General features: G+C 47.3%; 1 protein-coding gene across 23 annotated transcripts in view; it reads right to left on the minus strand.

Annotated features, from left to right (window-relative positions):
- Window positions 1–10,741, minus strand: part of MAPT (microtubule associated protein tau) — a 73,347-nt gene extending 62,606 nt beyond the window's left edge. For 5 of the 23 annotated variants that reach the window (XM_036340126.1, XM_036340115.1, XM_036340106.1 and 2 more), the window contains exon 1: window positions 10,498–10,728. The gene's annotated coding sequence lies outside the window, so the exon portion shown is untranslated. Of the gene's footprint in view, window positions 1–9,095; window positions 9,338–10,497 lie in introns of those variants that run through there. The other 18 variants (XM_036340113.1, XM_036340110.1, XM_036340120.1 and 15 more) reach the window with 14 other exon arrangements.
- Window positions 10,742–23,896: the final 13,155 nt, after the last annotated feature.

The following is a 23,896-nucleotide window of genomic DNA, read 5'->3' on the forward strand; positions in this document are numbered from 1 at the left end:
GATAGGCAGTGCAGGGTGGGTCTTGGCTTAACTTAGCAAGGGGCAGACACCCCCGAGTCAAGGACAGGGCTTGGACGGGGTAGGGCACATGACACGGCCACTCTGGGGCGAACAATTTGGCAATGGTCTGCAAAGTGGACTGGATGTGAATTTTGGAATTGAAATTAGGAACAATTCATTATTGTTTCCATAATCATTGAGGGTGACATAATAAGGTCCATGTTCCTTTTAGAACTGGCGAGGATGGAAAGGGAAGGGCCATGTCTAGGAGGAAGGAACTGATGGTTAAGGCTGTTCTAAGGTGTAGGTGGAGAAGAAGAGTTTGAAACTCCAAGATCTGCCACATGGGGACGGGAAGATGGCAGGTTTCAGTGACCAAAGTGGAAGGGACAAGGGTATAATGAGGGCAGCTTTGGGGAGAGTAGGATAACAAGGTGGTGGTGGGTGGGTGGGGGTTGATGATGTGGGGCCCATAGACGCCCAGGAATGTTGCTCAAGGCAGCCAGGAGTAGAGCAGCTGTTGTCAGGATGGGGCGACCCACATGCCCTGAAACACTTCCCACCATCCATGTTCACGAGGTACCCTCCAGGCACAGGGCAGAGGTGAGCGACTGCAGCCCAGCTCCGGCTCAATTCAGATTCCAAGTGCAAGCGGTTCGATGAATGAGCCTTCACCTTGTCTCTCACCACCAGCCATCGGAGTATTTATTATACCATCAAAGTCAAATCCGGCCTTTAATTTAATCACCCTTGCCTTAATCGATTCCCGTCACGTGCTAAACACTGAGTGGCAGGAAGAGGCTGCCCCCCTGGGCATAATTAGAAGATGAGATGCTTCACCAAGTCCCAGTCTGATTAGGAGGAAACTGAACCCCCGCCCTTGCTGAGAAAACAGAAAGGCTCCCAGGAAATTCACGCCAGCCAAGGAAGTCCCAGCCCCTTTCTGAAGAAGTCGGCATCGGCAGGGGCTGGCTGTCCCTTAAGGTGACATTAAGGGCACCCTCGACCCTGTCCTGCACCCTGGCTTTGGGTCTCCTTTCCCAAAAAAGGGGGCAGACCAGGCCAGTACAGGGTGGACCAGGCTGTCTGTTCATCCATCCCCAGCCTGGGCCCTGCTGACAGGGGCTCACCCTTGGGGCCCGGTCGGCACCATCTGGCTGGTGCTAAGGGAGGGAGGTGGTGGCAGCTGCACTATATCAGACGTCAGGCTCCACTCAGCCCATGAGAGACTTCAGATCAGGCACCTGACTGTGGCCCCCAGGAGACAGACCCCTCTGTGTGGCAATTGTCTTCTGAGAAGCCCAAAGGAATTCTCAGACTATTTTATTTCAGTTCTGTGACTATCCCGTGAGACCACATTATTGGCTATTCTGAGGAGGGGGTGGGGGTGTGGAGGGGAGTGGGGAGCTTGCATAATCCTTGTTTTGCAAATGGAAAAATGGAGGCACAGGAAATCTTATATTTTGCCCTTTAATAGGAGAATTTGTTTCTATTGAGGTGTAATTGACATACAACACTACATCAGGAAATTTTAATCCCTGCCACAAGCCTCTTAGTTGGTAAATAGGAAGGTAAGGTGGCGATTAAATTCAAGGATTGGCAAGCCCAAGCAGCGGTGATAGCAGAAGCCCACAACATGAGGGGTTGGCCAAATTTTGGAATTCAGTCTTGCTGGCAATAAATGATAAGATCCTACAAAATTTTTTTTTTTTAACTTGGCCCAGATTGCCAACTTATAACATGAATTCTACCAGTCAAAAAAAAAAAAATTTTCCCCTGTATTTCCCATCAGACATCAAACACTGGTTTATAATTATTTATAGCACTTTAGTGACATTGAAGGGTATTTGTGTCAATTTATTCCATCTCTATTAACACTCTGCAGGGAACAGAGTACAGCCATCCCTTCCTGTGTCTGCTAAGAAGGGAGGGGGTTCGGAGCCTGAGGAGGAAGATGTGAACCCAGTGGAGAGGCGCCCAGGAGGCACACTATCCCCACAGGATTAACCCCAGGGAAAAGATTAAATAGGTTTAAAGAAGGTTCAGGTGCGTTTGTGCGTAATCAGTCCATTATTCGAGTGGATTTAGGGATGTTCTGTGAAATCCTTCGTGTCTAAGCTGGCCTCATGATGACGGCCCAGGCAGAATCTGCTTGGTGGCAAGTTGGGGCCAGGGTAAAATGTCCCTGGTATTTGGGAAGAGACAAGACAGAAAGTGGGTGGCAGAAGGGCTCGTGACTCTCCCAAGCTACTCTGGTGATGCTCCGCAGTGGGCAGCTTTGAGAGGGACAGGTTCATATGAATCTACACCACAACTGTTACTGTGCCCCATCGTAGCAGGTTATATACAACTGTTTTATTTGCATATATAACCCTGGCTTGGTTTATTTACATGTTGATTTAAGTTCTGATGCATTACCAATACTGAAGTTGAAAGCTGTTCAGGTTTTCAGCTCCACCCAATATAAAAAATCCAGACATACAACAAATATGAGGTAATGAATATTCACACGTAAATATATATTTATATTCTTATAAATATATATGATATGTAATTGTAATATTTATACGCATATATATTTTAAACCAAAGAGATTCTTTAAATTGTAACCTTCTCTTGGGCATTTGAGCATTTGGCTTTAATTTTTTTTCTGTTTTTTTTGTTTTGTTGTTTGTTTGTTAATCCTCACCTGAGGATATTTTCCATGGAGTTTTAGAGAGAGTGGAAGAGAGAGGGAAAGACAGAGAGAAATATTAATGTGAGAGAAACACATCAATTGGTTGCCTCCTGCATGCACCCGGACCAGGGCCTGGGAGGAGCCTGCAACCGAGATATGCGCCATTGACCAAAATCGAACCCAAGACCCTTTGGTCCACAGATTGACGCTTTATCCACTGAGCCAAACTGGTGAGGGCAAACATTTGGCTTTAGACGATTAATTATCAAATAAACCTCTTTTTGAGGGGGAGGCCATGGGACAGGGGTGAGGTAAGACCATGGTTTGGTGTCACTGTCGAATTAAGAACAATTAAAAATAAGCATCTCTGAAATGACCTATAAATAATGTCGGAATTGGCTTTGATTCAAGACAATTCTGTTAACACAAAATTTAGAACAACGGTTCTAATTCAGGGAAAAGAGCTGGCTTTATGCTGGGGAGGAGCACGGTTCCATGGTTCCATGAGTTGCTCCCTCCTTCCCAGCACTCCTTCTTGGCTGTATATCACATGACAGGTGTTTATAGACCCAAGGCTCCTTTAGTATCCCTGGTGTCCAGGGGAGGAGGACACAAGGATGAAAGTATATCCCTGGACTTTCTGTAGCACAACTTCAGACTTAGGTCTCAAGACAACATCACCCAGCCTTCCTGGGAAACCAGGAAACAGCCATAGGCCGCAAGGAAAACTAACAGCTGGAACCAGAGATAATTCTGTTCCTATTCTCTTTGATGCCTGATTTGGCAGTGGAGTGGACAAGATCACAGAAGGGCCATGAATGAAACATCATCATCAATGGCTTCAGATTAATTCTAACTCGATGAGCTTAAACAGTTTTGTGTTTTTTAAGTGTTAGACCTTAACCTAAAACTCCTTTACTTCGGGGAGTTAATGTTCTAAGGGAATTTAATTTATTTTGAGTCTTCAGTGGAAATTTTGCAATGCCCCTTAAGTTGGGATTCTATGTGAATGAATTCAAAGTGCTGTGCTAGTCCTGGAAGACAGGAAAAGGGCTCCATGCGGTCTTCACACTAGGCTGTCTCCTAACTGATACCAGGTAAGAAGCAGAAGTAAATATATAAGGCTGGATCCACAGGGCTTGACCTCCACAGCCAGTCTCCTGCTATCACAGCCAACCTTCTAGGTCCATCATAGTTACAATGATCATAGACCTTAAGTAAGGTGCAAGCTGATGAAGCACAAGTATTAAACAAAAGGTGAATTCTTAAAATCATAAATTTTTTTTACTGTCAAATGGGATAACAACCATAAAATATAGTAAACTTTAGAGGGATTCTAGATTACTCCTCAGTGTAACTCCTTTTTCCAAGAAAGTTAAATCGGCAGTCCTATGCAATGCACTATGAGTATGTCTTAGGCAAAACACTCACACACACACTCGGAATTTCAACCAGCTGACCACACACCAAGAGAAGGCTTGGCCCTATATCAAAAAACAGGGGGGTATAGGGAGAGGTCAATGGGGGAAAAAGGAGACTTTAAACAATAAAGAATTTAAATGAAAAAATAAAAAAAGACGGGGATAAATGTTCTTTCATCCAGTTTAAGTTAAAGTAACATGTTTGAAATATATATGTATCCTTTTTTATGATTTTCTGCTTTAATGACTTTTTAAAAACTGATGTATTATAACTCTCAGTCTTCATTTCATGGTAAGAAGGCTGCTTAAGCTGAACTGATTAATCAGATATGACTGTGTTTATCAAATACTTGAAGTTCTCTGTAGAGTTTGCTCTCTTTTCTTGCTTTTTTTTGTTGTTGTTAATCTTCACCCAAGGATATTTTTCCATTGATTTTTAGAGAGAGTGGAAGGGAGGGGGAGAGACAGAGAGAGAAACATTGATGTGAGAGAAACACATCGACCAGGGCCAGGGATCAAGCCTGCAACCTACGTATGTGCCCTTAACCAGAATGAATGCGGGACCCTTCAGTCCGCAAGCTGATGCTCTATCCACTGAGCCAAACTGCCTAGGGCTAGAGTTTGCTTTATTTAACACTTTCTACTTACTCTGAACTGCCCACCGTGAAGCATGTTTGCCAGTTTACTGACTTCAACATTCTAAACATTTCATTTGTAGAAATCTCTCCTCCACTGCCTTTTGTTATTTCCATTATTTCTCAACCCCCCTCAGTGCTCGCTTGGTAGTCAATGAGTAAGTTAGTAAGATCTCTAAACTCGAGATGCTGAACCAGGTCTCCAGTCCCAGGAGGGTGGAGGGAGGGCGGTTCGGCTCTGGCTGGCGTGGAGAGTACACAGTCTATTCCTGGCATGGAGCGGATTTCAGGAAGGAAGAGGACAGAAGCAGGGACAACAGATGATACGTCACTCTGCTCGCCTGTGGCAAGGTCCTGTGTGTACATTTAAACATGGGCGTGTGCGATTTTTGGGGGGTCCACTTCCACCCAAACAACAATGCCTGGTTCCAGGGGAGCTGGGCAGCGGCCCGCTTTTTCCATCCTGATCACTATGCCGTGTAAGGATTTATCTGATACAATTTATTCCATCACTAGGGATCAGTAGACGACTTTGTACACTTATCCAATCACCAATATTGATCCAGTGGTGGCTGCCCAAAAGGCCATTTACTGAGCAGTTACTAAGTACCAGGCCCTGGGCTAAGCACTGCATCACCCTTGGGAGAGGTACTACTGAACCCCAAGTTACCGACAATGAAAAACTCCAAAAACCCCAAAGGCTAAACAACATGGCTTCGGTCCCACAGTGAGGCAAGGAGCCATGATTTCCACTCAGGAGGTCTGTTCTGAGTCCACTAGGCCAAACCTAATGTCTCTCTACATTTGCAGGACATTTCCCTGCACTGGGCATCCAGGAAAAACCACCATCTGCCCTCAAAGCACCCACACATCTACCTGCGTAGCTGAAGCACAAAAGACACTTCTGGGGGTTAATGCTATAGTGCTCCTGATTGGGGCACACTCAGAGCCTGCTGAAATAGCAACAGAGAGAAAAAAGTAAGATAATCCACCTGGAAGTCATTCAAGTTTGCATTTTGTGGTTGCTGAGTCTCGCTGCATACTTAAAGGATGTTTCCTAATCAAAGAACCCCCAAAGCTCAAAAACCATCCTGGGCTGGCCTTACACTGCCTCCCACTCTCAGATGGGGGTCATCTGTGCAGGAAAGGAAGCTGGAGGAGGTGGCAGGAGTATGGCACCTGGAGACAGGAAAATAATTCTTGGGCAGCAACACCTTTGTAAGGTGAGAGGGTTTGTCTCCCACCTGCAGCCCCCCAATTGAGGTGCCCCCTCCCTAAGCCAGCTCCAAGTCGCTAGGGTAGCACCTAGGGTGGCAAGTTAGAAGTTGTCTGTCAGGTGGGTGTTTCAGGGAGGGGTTGGGGGTCTCTGAAGTGGGAAGATGAAGAAGTAGGGGGGGGGAGGAAGTAGAAGGAACAGAGGCAAATGGGGTTTCCCACCTCTGTCCCACCCGACCTCCTGCAGCTCCAAAGGTGGCAGGGCAGGGTCCTCCTTCTCCTGGGGTGAAGTGGCCAGAGAGGACCAGGCTGTGGGGCCATAAACAGCAAGTGCTGCAGCGAGAAGGCCAAAGGTTTGGGGAAGGCGGAGAGGGAGGGTGTGAAGGTGCACAGAGCGGCACAGGCAGCTTTTCGAGTATCATTTGGTTACAGAGTGAGGGACAAACTGGATTGGATCTGTCCCCAAAACCATCCTGATGCCATGACCTTGAATAAAACTCACCTCCCATTCTGCTTTTTCTTCTCCACCTATTGACCTGCATTTTCCCATTTTATCAATTTGTTTGTTGAATGAGTATGGGTCAAAATACCTATTGTATGTCCAGCACTGCATTAAGCCCCTAAAGGTGTTTTAATTTGCCTTCGAGTAATTCTTTTTCAAAGTGGGAGTAAGGAAGATACTAGTTAAATAGAAGGCACAGCCTAGTTGGAAAACTATCACAATTTCACTTAGAAAACTGGGAGCCACTCAAATCATAGACAAATGCTGAGGGAAGGTGGAATAAAACACTATTTCTAAAATTTTCAACAAATGAGCTTCATAAACTGATGTTAAAGGCGCAGAAGAAAATTTCAGGCTAAACAAAGGGCACCACAATCCTATTACGTCTGCAGGCTGGCACTGACCTCAAAAGGCATGTGGGCCAAAGAGCATGTTCAATAAAAGGGGCCCTTTTCCGAAAGGAATAAATCTGACCCTTCCTCAAGGAAATGGATTCTGTGTTTTCTGCTTGCAATTTGTGGGACTAATCCATTTCTTTTGTTCCTCTCAGGGGATTGGTGCCTGATACTAGAAGCCACTTAAAAGCCACGCCCTTCCGTGATGGGCATCTGCAGACCAGGTTAGGGACTCACAGTTATAGACTGTCACTCATCCAAAACCAACAACAGCAGCAAAGCCAACAATCCCCTCCCCAAATTGTCCAAAGGCTAACCCCAAAGGGTCAGGCCAGGTTACTGCAGTAAACCTGTTACAGAAGCAAAGGCCGGTGAAGGAACTGGTTAGCTTCAAGAGTCACTCAGACTGGGCGCTGGGAGTGGAGGGGTGTGTGTGGTTAATTTATTTATTCATTCAGAGGAAGGGTTTGGAGATGGGGCATGGATAAAGGTAAGCAGCATCATAAAAAATAAGAGAATACCCTGGGGAGGGGGGTGGGTACAGAGTAGAAGGGGTCAATGGGGGGAAAAATGGGGTCATTTGTAATACTTTCAACAATAAAGATTTTACAAGTAAAAGAATACCTTAATTAATGATGGGAGGAAAGGCATTTCTCGTTCTGTTGTAGGATGAGCTATTTGGAGAGACTGGGATCAGATAAAACTCAAAGCCGTCCTGCTGAGCCTAAGCTCAAGGTGGCTGTAAGGGCAGGTCTGGCAGTCGCTGTCCCAGGTGCCAACATCCCTCCCAGCCCGGACCAAGCACCCGGGTGTGGAGTTACAGGTTCCTGAGCGCCAGAAGCCAGGCGGGGTCTTCGGAGACGTAAAATAGCCTCGCCTGCTGGGGACGCAGGGCCGGCTGAGCGCGGGCGCAGACGCTACCTCCCTCCAGATCCTCCGGCGCGGAGCCAGGGATGGCCCGACCCCCGCCACCGGGATTCCACTCTTAACAGCCCCCAGGCTTTGTGAACCCGAACGCCCCATCAAACCGGCAACAGATTCCAAAATCGACGAAATCTCGGACGCGTGGACTGTGCTTTGTTCCCGGCATGGGGCTAAAAACACTCTCCGGGAACCGACAGGAAGGGACCTCTGCCTGCGGTCTGCCCCGAGAACCGCTGTCTGTCTGGTCCCAGAATCTCGCGCCCCGCTCGGGGCGGGGTGGGATGCGGGAGAAGGGAGAGATGCAAGATCCATCCTTGAGTCTCTACCACTCTTAGACCCCGACGCGAGCCATTGGCCGGATACTCGGTTCCACCTGCGCGGCACGCTTGGATGATTTGGCCCCTAAAATGTTCTCCTTCGCAGAACGGAGCGCCCCCCTCCCCCCTCCAGTTTTCAGCAATAGAATTAACCAGAGAGCCGCGCGGACCGGCTCCTTACAGGAGGGCAAGCCTCGGCCTTGCTCGCCAGGGGTCGTCAGTAGCCATCCTCCTCCCCTCATTCCCCGGCTCAAGGGCGGCAGAGAATTCGGGCTCTGAAGTGAAAACCCCGCACGTTTCTAAAACAGTGCTCGTCCACAGATACCTCCGGGGCGCCTGTCTGGTGGCTGTGGCCGCAGGAAGCCACTTAGGAAGAGCCACCGGCTCAGGGTTGGGGGCCTCCCTCCAGAGTCCCCCCCACACCCCCCAGGCGCGGCTTCGTGCACCCCAAGGTTCTTGGTCTGTGTTTAGAAGGGGCAGGGCTATGCCTAAAGGCCGTTCTCTAGACGCTAGTGGTTTCCAAGGCAACCGCCCCTCCGCGCCCCCTCTAAGTCGGCTGGGGGGGGGGGGGAATGGGTGTGGCTCGCAGCCCCGAAGGAAACCTCCTGCCCCCTCCTCACATTTGCCCTCCTGGGAAGCAACAGGGCACGAAGTGGAGAGGGGCCCCGCCGGCGAGCCCCCCCGCCCCCCTCCCTCGCTCGGGGTCGCTGGTGCTCCTTTCTGGGCACCTGGAGGGGCGTGGCCACCGGAATGCTCCAGGTATGGGGTGGGGCGTCGTCCCTTCGCGGACACCCTCCCAGCGCGCGCGGGGACCTAGAATCCATCCCTTCAGTCGGTGGATGCTCCCTGGCGCGCGGCCGGGCTCCGGGAGGGGCCGCTCAGTGTCACGCCCGTTCCACGCGTGACCGCGGGGCCGCGATTCGAGTTCATCGATCCCAGCAAGCCCGAGACCTAACAAAGGGCTCGGAAATAAGGGGCGAAACACGGGGGTGGGGTGGGGAGAGGGTACCTTGGCTCAGCATCCTTATAGAATAAAAGGCAAAAACGCAGGCTGGCAACACTGCTCACGTTCGCCCCACAAACAAAGCCGCGAGCCCCCAGGAAGATCCCGGGTGGCCGTCCCAGTGCTCAACCCCGTAGCAGCAAGACGCCAAGATCTCAGCGCCGATGGCCGCCTCCCTCCTTGGTAACAGCCCCGTCTTGTCCTCCGAAGCCCAGCCACCCGGCTTGGCACGGTACCGTAAAGACGTGACACGCGGTAAAAAGATGGCACCTCGCGTTCGGAGGCGAAAAAGAGAGGGGGTGGTAGTGGGAGGAGGCATCGTCTACCCTCCCCCTTCTCGCCCACCCGGGTCCACACCCACTGCCGCAGTGAGGGGCGAGCCCTGCGCGCCGGCACCGCGCCTCCGGCAGGGCGCGCACACCCGGACGCCGGCGCCGCGCGGAGAAGGGGCCGCCCCGAGGTGCACCTGCAGCCCCGCGCCGGCGGGAGGCTGTGAGCCCGGCGAGCCGGGCCGGCTGCGGCCGAGACCTTCCCTAGCACAAGGCCAGGTGACCCCTGCCATTCGGAGCCTCCACACTGGCATCCGCGCGCCACCTTCTCCCGGGCACGGCGCTGCTCGCGTCTCGGCGCCAGGCGCGCGCAGGGGGAAGGGCAACTAAAATGACAGCGCCCGGACCCCTCCCCATCTCCCCGACTCCACTCCCAGCCCCCAAATGTCCCCAGCGGTTTTCTGAAGGAGGAAAACGGGGAGGGGGTGGACCACAGCCTTACATCAGGGGCAGCGAAAGCCCCATTGGAATCGCAGCCGGGGAGGTGAAGGGAGGGGCCGGCGGGGAGTCATCTCTTCTAGAACCCGATCCATATCTTCCTCAGAGCCGATGGCAGTCCGAGTCATAGAAAACGGATTACAGGTTCGGTTTCGGGGGGTCGTCATTGGACCCCTCCTCCCCCACCACACACACATATAGACACACGCCCATTGCGGCAAAAGGCAGCGATCCAGAGAGCATGGCAGCCCCCTCCCCCAGGTCACCGCCATCCGCGCCCCACCCTGTGGGCACAACCTCTGCCCGGGTCCGCGCGAAGCAGGGCGTGTGGAACCCCCGGCAGACACCCGCACACACACATGCACACACCCGCACACACACATGCACACACCCGCACACACAAGCGCAACCTGCGCACACATGCACACACCTGTGCACACACACTTACACGCACGTGTGCATCCCTTGCATGTGTCCCTTTCCAAGCCACCCCAGACCTACCTCCCGAAGGAAGAGAGCACAGGGAGTGGCCCTCACCGTTGCCCCCCACCAATGTCCACCTCATGAAACCCATCTCTGAGGCGGCGGTATGCAGGCGCAGGGGGCGGACGGGGAGGCACAATTTAGAGGCTGGCGCCTACCTGATTGTAGACAGAGGGCGAGGACAGCAGAGGAAAGCCGAGGAGCAAGTGTCTGTGGTGGCGGCGGCAGAAGGTGGGCGGCGGCGGCGGCGGCGGCGGTGCTGCTGCCGGTGTGGGAGCTGGTGGGTGGCGGAGACTGCGAGCGCGCGCACCAGCCGGAGGGCGCGCTCTCGAGACGGAGGGCGGCGCAGGCGCGAGCAGCGGGAGCGCGGCCTCCCCAGGGGCGGGGCGGACAGCGAGGCCTCCGCGGGCGTCTTCTCCTCCGGCCACCAGTGGGCGCGCGTGAGCGCCCCACCCCACGGCGGCCGCCGGCCTCCCGGCTGGCTCCTCCCTTTTCCCACCCCTCCCCGCGGGCTGGGACACCGGCCGCCTCGCGCACGCGCGTTCCGTGGCGCACGCGCATTCGAGGTGTCTTCCCGCCCCGGCTGGAGCCTTTGTTTTACCGGCGGGTTTTTCTCCCCCAGAGGGAGGCTTGGTGGTTGCCTGGGGTGGGGCAGAGGCTGGGTGCCCCGCTCCTAGGTCTGCTGCTCCCTTCCTTCTCGCCCTTGGTGACGAAAAGGGACCACGTGCTAAGCTGACCAGCTCAGGGCAGGCCTGCATGGCGGCCTTGCAAACGCAGAGACCTGAAGTGACCACAAAGGATGGTCTGAAATTAAAACTTTTTAAACTAAAAAGCAGTTTATGGTGAGCAGTCATGTCCTAGGCCGGTATCTTTCCTGACAAAGGTTAGTCTTTACCTTAACTGAGCCCATTTTCTTTCTGCATCTATGATATGTGGTTGGAATGTCAAAGTAATGCTCCCTTTTCTGGACCCCTCAAAGCACAGGCAGCGCTCTTGAGACCACACATCCCCTCATTGTTATTGAGTGAGTTGCTGACTGTTAACTGTCCTGCACCCTCTCCGGTAAAAGAAGTATGTGCCTATCATTTACTTTTTATCCAATCCCAGAGGTTGCCTCGTTTGCTTTCTCCCACCTCCCTAAGCTATCACCAGTGGGTTTTACTAGTACGTAACCCACTTACGTCTCCTCTTTTGATTGCAGCGTATACCATAAAACGATGCAAAACTGCCCTTCTCCAGAGCATTATTTCAATCTGTCGAGATTCTGCTTCCCAGCAATTGTCCACAGTTTGGCTCAAATAAACTCACAAATTCTTCACAGGTTTGAATGCGTTAACACCCTCCTGGGGCGATATCCAATATTGGAAAGGTCTTGGGCTTGTTTCCTCAGTCCCTCCACCCTGGACCTCAAGGCCATCCCCAGGTCCAACCTGCTTGTGGCTCGAGGGCACCCTGACCCTTTCCTGCATCTCCCAAAATGGTCCCCCTGTTGGAGATAAGTTTCTTTGGGCCTGCTTCCTTTCCACCTGTTTTCTTTCCACCTTTCTTGTTATTGACCAAGGCTACAGCTTTTCTTAGCAAATACTCAAAAACCAGACTAATTCAGTAGTAATCTAGTAGTGAAGGTTTTTTTTTGGTGTTTTTTTTTTTTTTTAACAAGGAACTTTCAAATCTATTATTTATCTAAGTGACCAGAGAATAAAATCTTAAATTAGATGAAGATTCAAATGGTGTGAACAGCAGGAGTGAGAGCCTCCCCAGGGGCGGGGCGGGGAGAGCAGGGAGGCCTCCACCAGACTAGCGTCATCTCCTCCTCCTCCTCCTCCTCCTCCTCCTCCTCCTCCTCTTCCTCCTCCTCCTCCTCCTCCTCCTCCTCCTCCTCCTCCTCCTCCTCCTCCTCCTCCTCCTCCTCCCACCAGTGTGATTAGCGCCATTTGAACTCTGGGGTTTTCCTCTGCCTACAACGTGCTTGCTTTTTCTCCATGCACCAAAATCCTACCGACCTTTCAAACGCTAGCTCAAATTTTACCAACACCTAACCTAATCACCCAACTGGAAGGGATATTTTCAAACTCTAGGAGGAACATAGCAGTTACTCATCTTCTCTGAAAGTGGAGAGGGGAGTGGAATTAATATCAATCTTATTTTAAATTTCATTGTTCTCCCCAATTGTTTCCTTGCCCCCTTTCCTATGAGGGGATTGTATGTCCTCTCCTGTTACTATGTAATCTGGACTGCCCTCCCCCTTCACTCCTCCACTGATATTTGGCCTGGTCATGTGAAAGTAATGTTCCTTTTTCCGGACCCCTCAAAGCACAGGTACATGGATGTGGTATAAGCATGTTTCAACAGAAGCTTTAAGAGGCAGTTAGAGTTTCTACCACTTTTACTTGTGTCTTCCCCCAACAGAATGGCATGCCCCTATGAGACTACTCCTTTAGCTGAGGCCCTAGAATGAAAAAACACAAGGAAGTACATATATGTATAACATGAGCAATAAATAGACATTTATTGTCTGAGTGACTGATAAAAGGGATAATACACACACACACACACACACACACACACATATTTCCCACGTTCAAAAGGCTGTTAAATCACATTGTTTACCCATATCTTCAGAAAAAAATCACTTCTACTGTCGTGGTAAACAACCTGCTTCCCTATTTATAATGGTCTGGCCCTCTAACAACTTCAGCGCAAAATTATAGCTAATTTGCCTACAAACGTCAGGTGGTCATAATAATCTGGCCACTCAGTGTGTTTTTGTGTGTGTATATATATATATATTTCTTATACAGTATGTGTGAAGTTTTTTACACAGTGCTTCACAAATAGTGGGCATTCATTAAGTGATAAATAGTAGATATTTATTGCATCATCACCATCAATGCTTTTGCTACACATTATTTTATTTCTATATGTAAAATAAACTTTAGCAGTCAAACACTCTTCCCATTGACATTTTTCATTTTCTTTTCTTAAAGATACAGGATAATTGAGAACTGACAGGAACCCAATGCCACTGTGGTCTCTTGATACTGAATGATCACATTTGCCTACATTAAATTGAGATAATGAATGCTAGAAACAATCTTAAGAAGGTCCGTCATTTAACTGTATATAATGTGATGTTGAGTGTTCATTCCAGATAATTTAATCACCGGGGGTAGCTAATGGCTCACTAATTCAGGCCAAGAAAATGCATCCTCTCGCTTCCTCCCTGCCCCTCCCTCTTGTTGAGATAGAGGTCCCCTAAGTAATTCAGCACACCATGCCCACCATACAGAAGCATAGAAGGTAGAATGGCATAGGGAAAGAGAACTGGATGAGATTTCAGAAGAGTTGGGTCCTAATCTTAGCCATCCTGTGTGACCTTAAACAAATTCATTAACTTTTCTGGGCTTCAATTGTTTAATGCATTAGTGTCCCAGGCAGGATTGGAAATGAGACCCAGATACCTATAGAATTTATACAAGTCCAAACAGGAAAATAATACATGGATCTGGGAGCCAAAGGTTGGAAGCCGAAGTGCTCCTACTTCCCAACATTCCCAGTGACTCCCCCGGGGAATCTGAGCTTCCCACCCTCACAACTGTAGGCTCTGCAGGGTCATAGGTCCTGGTCTTCCACAGGGAAAACTTCCATCAGAGTACACACCCAGGGTTTCATTAAATTGTAAGCTGTGGCTGCTACCTGAGTACTTTGGACCCAGAGAGGAGCAGGCAAGAAGAGAAGGTACTGTCTTGGCAGGAATAATGAGCTTTAATCATTGGCAGGAAGTAGGGCTGCTACCACACAGCAGGAGCAGGGAGAATACATTTGTCACGTGGACATCTCTTGGTACTCCCTTCTGTTAAAAGACAGGGATATCAACCCTAGCCTGAGAAAGTGTTTTAGTTTCCTATTGTTGCTGTAACAAATGACCACAAACTTAGTGGCTTAAAACGCGGCACATTTATTATCTTACAGTTCTGGAGCTAGCCCCATGGGGTGTTAGCAGGGCTGCATTCCTTCTGAAGGCTTGGAGGGAGAGGCTGCTTCCTTGCCTTTTCCAGCTTCAGGGTGCTGCCCTTGTTCTTTGGTTTGCCACCCCCAGCCACCAATCACGTTACTCCAACCTCTGCTTCCGTTGTCACATTTTCTTCTCTGACTCCTGTCTCCCAGTTTCAGTTATCATCCCGTGATTGATTCCGCTGGGCCTACCTAGATAATCCAGGATAATGTCCCCATTTCAAGATTCTTAATTTAATCACAGCTTCCAAGTCCATTTTGCCATGTAAGGTAATAGATTCACAGGTTCCTTGTATTAGGGCATGGTCATCTTTGGTGGAGGCATTATTCTGCTTACCACAGAAGGACATGGTGACCAGGGCACAGACTCCTCAGGGAAGATGACCTAGGCCTAGGGTGACCCCAAATCTAATGGCTGACCCAGGTGGGCAGATAAATATTTAACATGGGGCAACTCTCATGGTCCCTTTTGGTTCCAGAGTTGCCCTTGTGGTCAGGGGAGGCTGCTGTTGGCCCTGCATCACAGCTTGACGTCTGTTTTGTGCAATCCTGTCTTTCCCTTCCACAGTTATCAGTCCCAAGGACACTGCCTAAATACCTCCCATGCTGAACTCTGCCTCAGAATCTGCTTCTCGGAACCCAGCCTGTATCTTCATGCCTGCATTAAATAATAAAACCTAGCAGTAGGTTTAATAGCTTTCCTAATTTAAAATAGAGGTACATATAAGTGCTAGTTTGAAATATTTGTAACACATGTGCTGGGACATGAAAATATCTATTAGTGACAAAGTCACAGGTAGTGTTAATACTGTATTCATTACTGAAATGCTAGATTCCAATAGAGGTTGTGAAAATAAAGATGATTTTTTTCTCTCTCTCAGTTTGAGAACCCTCTGGTTAAGAGCCCTTCTTTTTCTACATAGTGGGGGTTTAGTTAATAAGTCCATTCAATGGAATGAAGTAAAGGATACAGAGAAATGAAATTTCCTAAATACTGGATCAATTAGTCTTAGATTCCGTTCTGTGTGACAAAAAATCAAAGCAGCTGTGGTATATACAAGACAAAATTTTATTTCTCCAGGAGTAGGAATGAAGTTCTATTTTAGGAACTCTGAGGCCTTCTTGGAGCCCATTTCTACCTATTTGATTTCTCTGTCATCCTTAGCTTGCTGCCCCATAGCCCAAAGTGGCTGCTTGAGCTGCTGGCAACACATCCCCAAAAGGAAGAAGCAATAATGAAGTCCTTTTAAGGACAGTACCTGGAAATCACTCTTGACATTTGTGCTAACATCCTATTGACCAGAATTTACACATGGGCACACATAGTTGCCAGCAAGACTGGGAAATTTAGTTTCTATTACAGAGGGCCTTGTGGCCAGCTAACTACCAGCTACAGGGGGAGAAGAAGATGTTGAGTAGTAGCCACAAGAATGCTAAGAAGTCACCCCTGCCCCTGGCTACAAATTTCTCCCAGCTACAAATGAGCAGCCCATCCTTTCTCTTTGAAATACTTTTCTGAAAACACTTTCCATAACTAGGCATTTTCTAGTGAGATGACTATTTCAATATTTTCAATGATAAAGTCAGGGGTCCAGATTCACAATATACTTAGCCTCAAATGTATTTGGTCTGCCTAATTGTCTTCTAGGTAGGGTGCTGAGATGAGTCACCTAGAGTCCTCTTTCAAAGCCAACGTAGAGAAATATCAATACAAAGTAGGAAGCGAGAATTAGCCTTACAGACAGTGCTTCACTCTACAAAAGAAAACATCACCAGATTCCCCTAAATGTCAGTTGCCCCGTTGCAGTTGAAATATGAGTTGGTTTACAATGCAAGTTTATGAGAATCTTAATTATATAACGCGAGGCAGATCCATGCCTTAAATTTCTCCGGACTTAACTCTTGTCATTATTGTTTAAGCTCAAGTTTTTCTTTCTGTCTTCATATTTCCTGAATGCCTCTTACCCACCTCTACTTCCCTGACTGCCCTGGTGCTACCATCACCCCTTGGCTAGGTTTCCTGGGTTCTAGCAAGAAGCAGGATGAACTGCAGATGAAGGTTTCAGTTACACATGACTCAGCGGCACAGCTCTATTGTCAAAAAGGAAGGATGATCCTGGGGCCCAGAAATAGGAACAGGGCATAATGGGTCCATGAGGTCATCCTCTCCTTATATTTGGCTTTTCTCAAACACTGTGGATATCCCTACCTAGGGGAATGTCGGATAATTTGGGGGAGCGCTCATAGGGGAGCCCCAAATACAAAACTTGAAAAAGTTAAACAGACATCACTTCACCTAGTCCATGCTATCAGTTGCAAAACCCCACTTTGTGGAAGATGTACTCAGAATTCTAAAAGTGGGATATAATGTACAACATAATGACTGTAGTTAACACTGTTGTATGGTGTATTTGAAAGTTGCTAAGAAAGTAAATCCTAAAAGTTCTCATCATAATAAAAAATTGTAACTGTATGAGGTGATGGATGTTTACTAGATTTATTGTGGTCATCATTTCACAATATACACATGTCAAGTCCTAGACTTTATTTTTTTTTCAAGCTGTTCTTTATTCAGAGTAAATGTCACTATCATTTCTTTTTCTAAATAATACCAAGTTCTAATGACTGTTACTTCTCTGATTTTTTTTAATCAGAGAAGGAGGTGGTTTATCCTTTCAACAAACATTTAAGTGCCTCCTCTATGCAGGGAATACAGTGATGGCCAAGACCTCAAGTTGCTTACAGAGTAGTGCTTTGTAGGTGACTTAATAATTGATAATGATCTTACCTATTTGGGGTTAGTCCATCTGAAAGGCTATATATTGTGTGATTATAACTGTGTGACATTCTAGAAAAGGCAAAATTATGGAGACAGTCGAAGGTCGGTGGTTATCAGGGGTTGGGGAAGAGGATTTTTAGGGAAATGAAACTATTCTGTATGTATGTACATTCTGTATGAGGGTAGATACGTGTCGTTATATACTTGTCAGAACCCATAGAATGTACAACATCAAGAATGAACTCTGTAGACTGTGGACTTTGGGTGACAATGATGTGTCAGTGCAGGTTCAGGATTGTAACAGAGGCACCACTCTGGTGCTGGGTGTTTGATAGTGGGCAATGCTGTGTGTGGGAGCAGGTGGGGTATACTTTCTACTCAGTTTTGCTGTGAACTTAAAACTACTCTAAAAAGTAGAGTTCATCTTCTGGGAGGTGGGTTTAGGAGCTGGGTGAAAAAGGTGAAGGGACTGAGAAGTACAAGTTGGTTGTTACAGAATAGTCATGGGGATGTGAAGTACCGCTTAGGGAATATAGACAACAATATTCTAATCACTATGTATGGTGTCAGATGGGTATGAGACTATCAGGGTGATCACTTAGTAAGTTATATAACGTCTAATCACTGGGGTGAACGCCTGAATCTAAGATAATGTATGTCAACTGTACTTGAAAAATAAAAAATTATTTAAAGTTAAAAAATAAAGCCCATCTTTAAAAATTTTAATTAAAAAAATGGATAACTGCAAAATAAATTGGGCATTAGATACTGCCTGGGGAGTTTGTAGCATATATTCTTTAAAAATCTAAGTAACAAATTATGCTCTTTAATGATAAAGGAAAGTCCTCGATGAAGTCAGTGGGTCAGCTAGGAGATTGAATTCTGAGGTAACTGTGTCCTATAACTTTTTTCCTAGATCAAAGACTAGCTATGTTTTTAAATATTAACTAAAACCTATCAGTCCCATGTCCAGCATTCCAAATAAACAATTGCCCTTCAAGGGTCCCTGGGATTTAGCAGCTCAAGAAGTTTACCTATTTCTTTGTCCTAGAACATTTTGAAGCACCAGGCTGCCCAGATTGTTCTGGTAACATGTTGTTGGACCAAGCTTGCTGCATCTGTGTCAGCAACTGGCAGGCCCAAGACACCATGATTTCCTGCTGTTCCTCCGTGAACCAATACAGACAGTGCCCATGCCACCGGCTGACACCACAGAGAAGCCCTCTGGGGCCAAGGCGCTGTGCTCCTGTCGGAATGATTGCTGTGTAGTCTGGCTTCCGGCCATCAGAGAATGAACCGTAAGTCACCCTCTGACAGGCAGTCCTTCCAGAATGATGCAGATGGTCTGTTGTAAACACTGCTTTGGTACAATGTAGTTTTACATGAGTTCCCGGGTCCTGAGTCTTAATTCATAGGTAGCTCTGAGTGTGCTCATGCCTTTTTCCTGTATTCTGGGAGAAATCAAAATGGAGAAATTCAGAACATTGATTATAGCGGTCATTGGCAGGACTGAGAAATTTAGGGTTTGTACTTCACGTTTTTGAAATACAGATGATCCTTATTATTCACGATTACATGTTTGTGAACTCGCTTACTTCCTAAAGTATATTGCGATCGTTGGATCTGTGGAGAGTGGCAAAAAAGCTTGATTGGTCCACGTGTGCACCTTCCCAACTGAGGTCAAACAAGGCATTCCTTCTGTCTTCTCGTTTCAGTTCTCATCCTGTGAACAGGTATCCTTTGCGTGGTCTATTTAGTGCCGCACTTTTTGCATTGTGGGTTATTTTTTTGGCGATTTCATTGTTTTAAATGGCTTTGTGATATTTCTAAGCGCAAGATGGCTTTGATGTGCCTCCCAGGGAAAATGCGTGTGTTAGACTGGAACAGTGTTAGAATGAAAATCATTCAGGCACAAACTACAGGATTGTTGGCTGCGAGCTCAACCTTAATGAATCAATGGTCTGTGGTAAATTAGGTGTTTTAAAACAGAAGCACACCTAAAACAAGGTTATAAATGATCTGGTTGATGAAAAATGTCACCAGAGGCTTAGAGGAATGGAAGCTGGTATTTCCCCTGGGAGCAGTGGCTTACTGTTCTCTAGTTCAACGTTTTCCGGGACTTTATAGAACAGAACTAATGCGAATAACGGGAATGTGAGTAACGGGAACCATAGTTTGGTAGAGAGGGACAGAGGCCTAGGGCAGAGGTCCTTGGCACGGCAGATGTGGCCCAAGTCAGTGAGCTTGGTCTTATTCCTCACCCTCCCTCTTCCAATGCTCTTGTCCAGTCACATTATATTCTCTGTAGGCCAATGAATCCCCAAACTCTCTCTCACTTTTGTGCCTTCATAAGCCTGAGTCACTCTCTCATCTCTGCCTGAATAATTCCTATTTGTCCTTGAAGACTTAGCTCAGGCAACCCCTTCTCAGAAGGCCTCCCCTGAGGCCTCCCTCTCAGGGCCAGGTGTTGCCCCTGGGGGCCCCACTTGTCACACTGGAGTGTGATGGATTGTGTACATGCTGAGTATGATGCCCTGGAAGGCCTAGACTGTCTTTTATTCACTTTTGTACCCTCAGCCCAAACATAGTACTTGACACATAGTAGGTGCTTCATAAACAGCTGATGAGTGGCTGGCAGACTGGATGGATAAAAGAACAACTGGATGAATATGTCTGAGAAATAGGGGTTAGCTGTGGAATATAGCATAGCTTGGGAGCTCAGTTTATTAGTAACCCAGAAAAGTGTTATTACCTGACAAAAAATACAAAACAAGTACAAATCTAAGGCAAATAAAAGATATTGCAGGCCTGCCTGGGTGGCTGTTGGTTGGAGCATCATCCTGTACACCAAAAAAGGTTGTGGGTGTGATTCCCAGGTTGGGGAGTGTGCAGGAGCAATAGATCAATGTTTCTCTCTAACATTGGTGTCTTCTCTCTCTCTTCCTTACTCTCTAAAATTCAGTAGAAAAAAAACATAGGCTTGAGTGAGGATTAAAAAACAAACACACAAGATATTGCATAAAACATTTTTAGAGACCGGGAATGAAAAAGACCATTCAGCCTGTCTCTTCCGGCTTTCAGAAAATCCCGAATCATTGTGTAGACTGAACAGCCTTTTATTAAATACCACTCACTCCCTTTTAAGTTCACTGTCAAGCTTTATTGGATTCTGAGAAGGACCAGGAGGAAATGTGGATGGGGAGCAGCAGGGGGCATCTCTCCCTTGCCTCCTCTTGCCCCTGTCTTTTGATTATAGCTGATCAAGAGTCAAGAGGCCAATAAGAGATCAGCAAACCTAATAATCCTCTGATAATGATTTTTTTTTAAACTTACAGACATATTCAAGCTGAATTGAAATTGTGCAATTTCTCCTGCCATTAGCAAGGATACAGCAGAGGTGCACACACAGGCGCACATACACACACACATATACACACACTTCCCTCCCATTCTTGGGTACATCGCTCTTTTCTCTGTGTATGTTGCTTGCTATTTATCTTCTTAACTTCTCCAAAAACCCTTTACCAGCCCCTTGTGCACTTCTTCTGATTGCTTAGGTCATGGATGACTTTTTAATGGGCAGGCACAGGGTCAGCCCAGAAAATGCCTTTTGGTGCATTCAGGATGCCAACTGCCCATGCTTTTCTCATCCTCCTCTTTCCCCTGTACCTCCCTGGCTGCCGGCCTTCCAGGCTCTGTGGTCACCTCATCAGCCTCTCCTGTCATCTGGACTGTGCAGCTGAAATCCTCACTCTGTCCTTTCTTTGGGGACCTTCCTTTGGGGAGAAGGCGAGGCTATGACTGGCACAGTGTTAGAATGAAAAATTCCAAACCGAACTCGAGAGCCTCAGCAGCTCTGCACTGACTGTGGGAACTGTCCTGTTCAATCCTCTCATCTTACAGATAGGGAAACTGAGGCCTAAGGAGGGAAGGCACTGAGTGACTTAATGGCAGAGCTGGATTCAAACTCAGACCTAATTGTTCCCAGTTCAGGGTTTGTTCCTCTGCAGCAAAATGGAAATGGTGCCCTCTGCAAAATGGAATGTTTTGTGAGAACAGGGCTCTGAACTGGGGGAGATTTTGACCCCAGGGTCATTTGCCACTGTCTGGACACATTGTGGGTTGTCCCTGCTGAGGAGGGAGTGCTCCTAGTATTTGGAGGGTCCAGGCCACCTGTCAGCAGTTTTCAGAAGTGGGTTCGGATCATGCCCCCCCCCGTGCAGGGCCCTGCAGCCCGTCTCACGGATGCGCCTGTGTGACTGCTACCACTGGGGTTGTGACCTCACAGCAGCATGCAGTGGGGGAACTCAAGGCAGACTTTTTGTTTGTTTCGGTTTGGGGTTTATTTTTGTTTTCAGGTTGTGAATTTTGCATTACTTGAATATAGGGTTTCTCAAGCATGGCACAATTTTGGACCCCATAGTTTTTGTCATGTGGCTGGTCCTGTGCATTGTAGGATGTGTAGCAGCATTCCTGGCCTCTACCCAGTCAATGTCAGTGGCGCCTGTGTGACTATTTTCCCCATGGAGGAACAGGTGAACTTTTTTTTTTTTTTTTTGAGATGTAACTCATAGACCATACAATTAAGTGAAACATTTCTATGACTTTGGTTGTCTAAACACATACTCCTTATTCCTCAGCCCCATCCAGGCCTTGTTGATAATTGGTACTTAAATGTTTGACCAATTGATTTGGCTCTGGGCTGACCTCCGAGAGGCTTTTACCTGGACTCAGTGTGAAGGTGGGATTCTTGGGAGGTGTGTGTATATGCTGAGGTCCATGCAGGCCAGTCGGGCTGCTCTCCTGGTGAGCACTGGACCTCCGGGTGTCCTGCAGCTGCATGGGGTCATGTGACCAGTTCAGACCAACGAGCTGTGAAAGGAAACGATGGATGTCACTTTTGGGTTAGAGCAGTGGTTCTCAACCTTCCTAATGCCGTGACCCTTTAATACAGTTCTTCATGTTGTGGTGACCCCCAACCATAAAATTATTTTCGTTGCTACTTCATAACTGTAATGTTGCTACTGTTATGAATCGTCATGTAAATATCTGATATGCAGGATGTATTTTCATTGTTACAAATTGAACATGATTAAAGCATAGTGATTAATCACAAAAACAATATGTAATTATATATGTGTTTTCCGAAGGTCTAAGGCGACCCCTGTGAAAGGGTTGTTCGACCCCCAAAGGGGTCGCGACCCACAGGTTGAGAACTGCTGGGTTAGAGCATTGATTACTTGTGGGAGCCCCTCCAGAGTTCTCTCCATCTGCTGAGATGAGGGTGGGATTGTCAAGATGGAGCCTCCTTCAGTCAGGTGCCTGAGGGGTTACAATAAGCTCCAAGCTCCCTCCTGACCGTCACAGGATATGTAACATGAGTGGAAAACAAACTTTTTTTCAGGCCATTGAAGTTTGGGGGTTATTTGTTATTGCATCATAATCTGGCCTATCCTGACTCTTACAAAGTGCATACACAGAAATCAGTCTGTAGTCACAGGAACCATCCCATTCAAACCAGCCAGTGGAGTCCATTCAAAGGCAGAGATAATCAGGGGTTAAAAAAAAAAAAAAGCTCATGAAGTTAATTAAAAGATGTTTTATTCAGTTAAAAACACCAGCAAACTAAAAAAAAAAAACCACACACAAAAAACTTGTTTGTGTTATGCTTTAGTTGTTTACAAATTCAGGCGGGTGAAACAGAGCGTGAGCACAGTGTGTGCGCTTTCTCTGTGCTGAGTGGCGTGGGGGACTGGCTGTCACAAAGTCATAGAGGGGCTTTTGTGTCCAACAACAGCATCTCGGGGCCCACGTGCTTTGCTTGCTCATCCACAATAACTGCTTTCTCTTGCAAGTTAGGGCCAGTTGGGTTTGGGATATGAAATCAAAATCATGATCAGAATAAAACAAGAAAAATTGTACTAAACATGGTACATAGAGGGGCCTCTGTCTCTTTAAGGAAGACAAATGTGAAGATCCAAACTAAACCAGAAGGAGTGACCAATGACTGAAGCAATTCTTACCCTAATTCCCTTGGTGCCTTGAAGTATTTGCTTCCAGGTCCCTGAAGGGCAGAGAAATGTAAAGCTAAGATCATTGCCCATTGACGATCAAAGACATGGAAAGATAAAGCATTTTGTAGATAAATGCACAAAAGAGAAAAATGAGATTTAACATTTCTGTAGTTAAAAAAAAATCAATGGCTTAAAATCTAAGCCTTAAAAGCAGGATGGAGGCATACCTGTGCAGGATAAATTTTCATTATGCTTTTTCTTAAATAGTTTGCACACATCAGATGGAAACTTCGAGTGTTGATTAACTTTTAGGATTCCTTATTGCATGCTAATGTAGCTGGTAGAAATGGGCAAAATGCTCAGCTTCTCTGTGGCTGTTGCCTCATTTGTAAAATGAGGGGGGTGAGAGCAGGGGTCTCTGAGCTCTAAAATAATAAAATAAAAATCAGATTCTTTGAAAAGCAGCATCCTGGAGAGAAATGTAGGCCTATCATTTTTGTACAATGATAGCCTTTTCTGAGACAACTGACCTCCAAATCCGACATTTTAAAATCTAAAATAAATTTCTTCCAGATAGGATGGTTGCTAGAAAAAAAACTTTCTGGTGCCTTGGAAATGAACACCTTGACAGGGTCAGAAGCTGGTGCACTCTGGGCATGCGCTGTGGACGGCAGCAACTAGTGGAGAGAAAAAGCGAGTGAGAGTCTCCTTTGGCACCACCCCATCCACCCTCCCTGTCCCAATCCCCGT

The sequence above is a fragment of the Myotis myotis genome, unplaced genomic scaffold (genome assembly GCF_014108235.1).
Source record: "Myotis myotis isolate mMyoMyo1 unplaced genomic scaffold, mMyoMyo1.p scaffold_m19_p_17, whole genome shotgun sequence".
Classification (NCBI taxonomy): Eukaryota; Metazoa; Chordata; class Mammalia; order Chiroptera; family Vespertilionidae; genus Myotis; species Myotis myotis.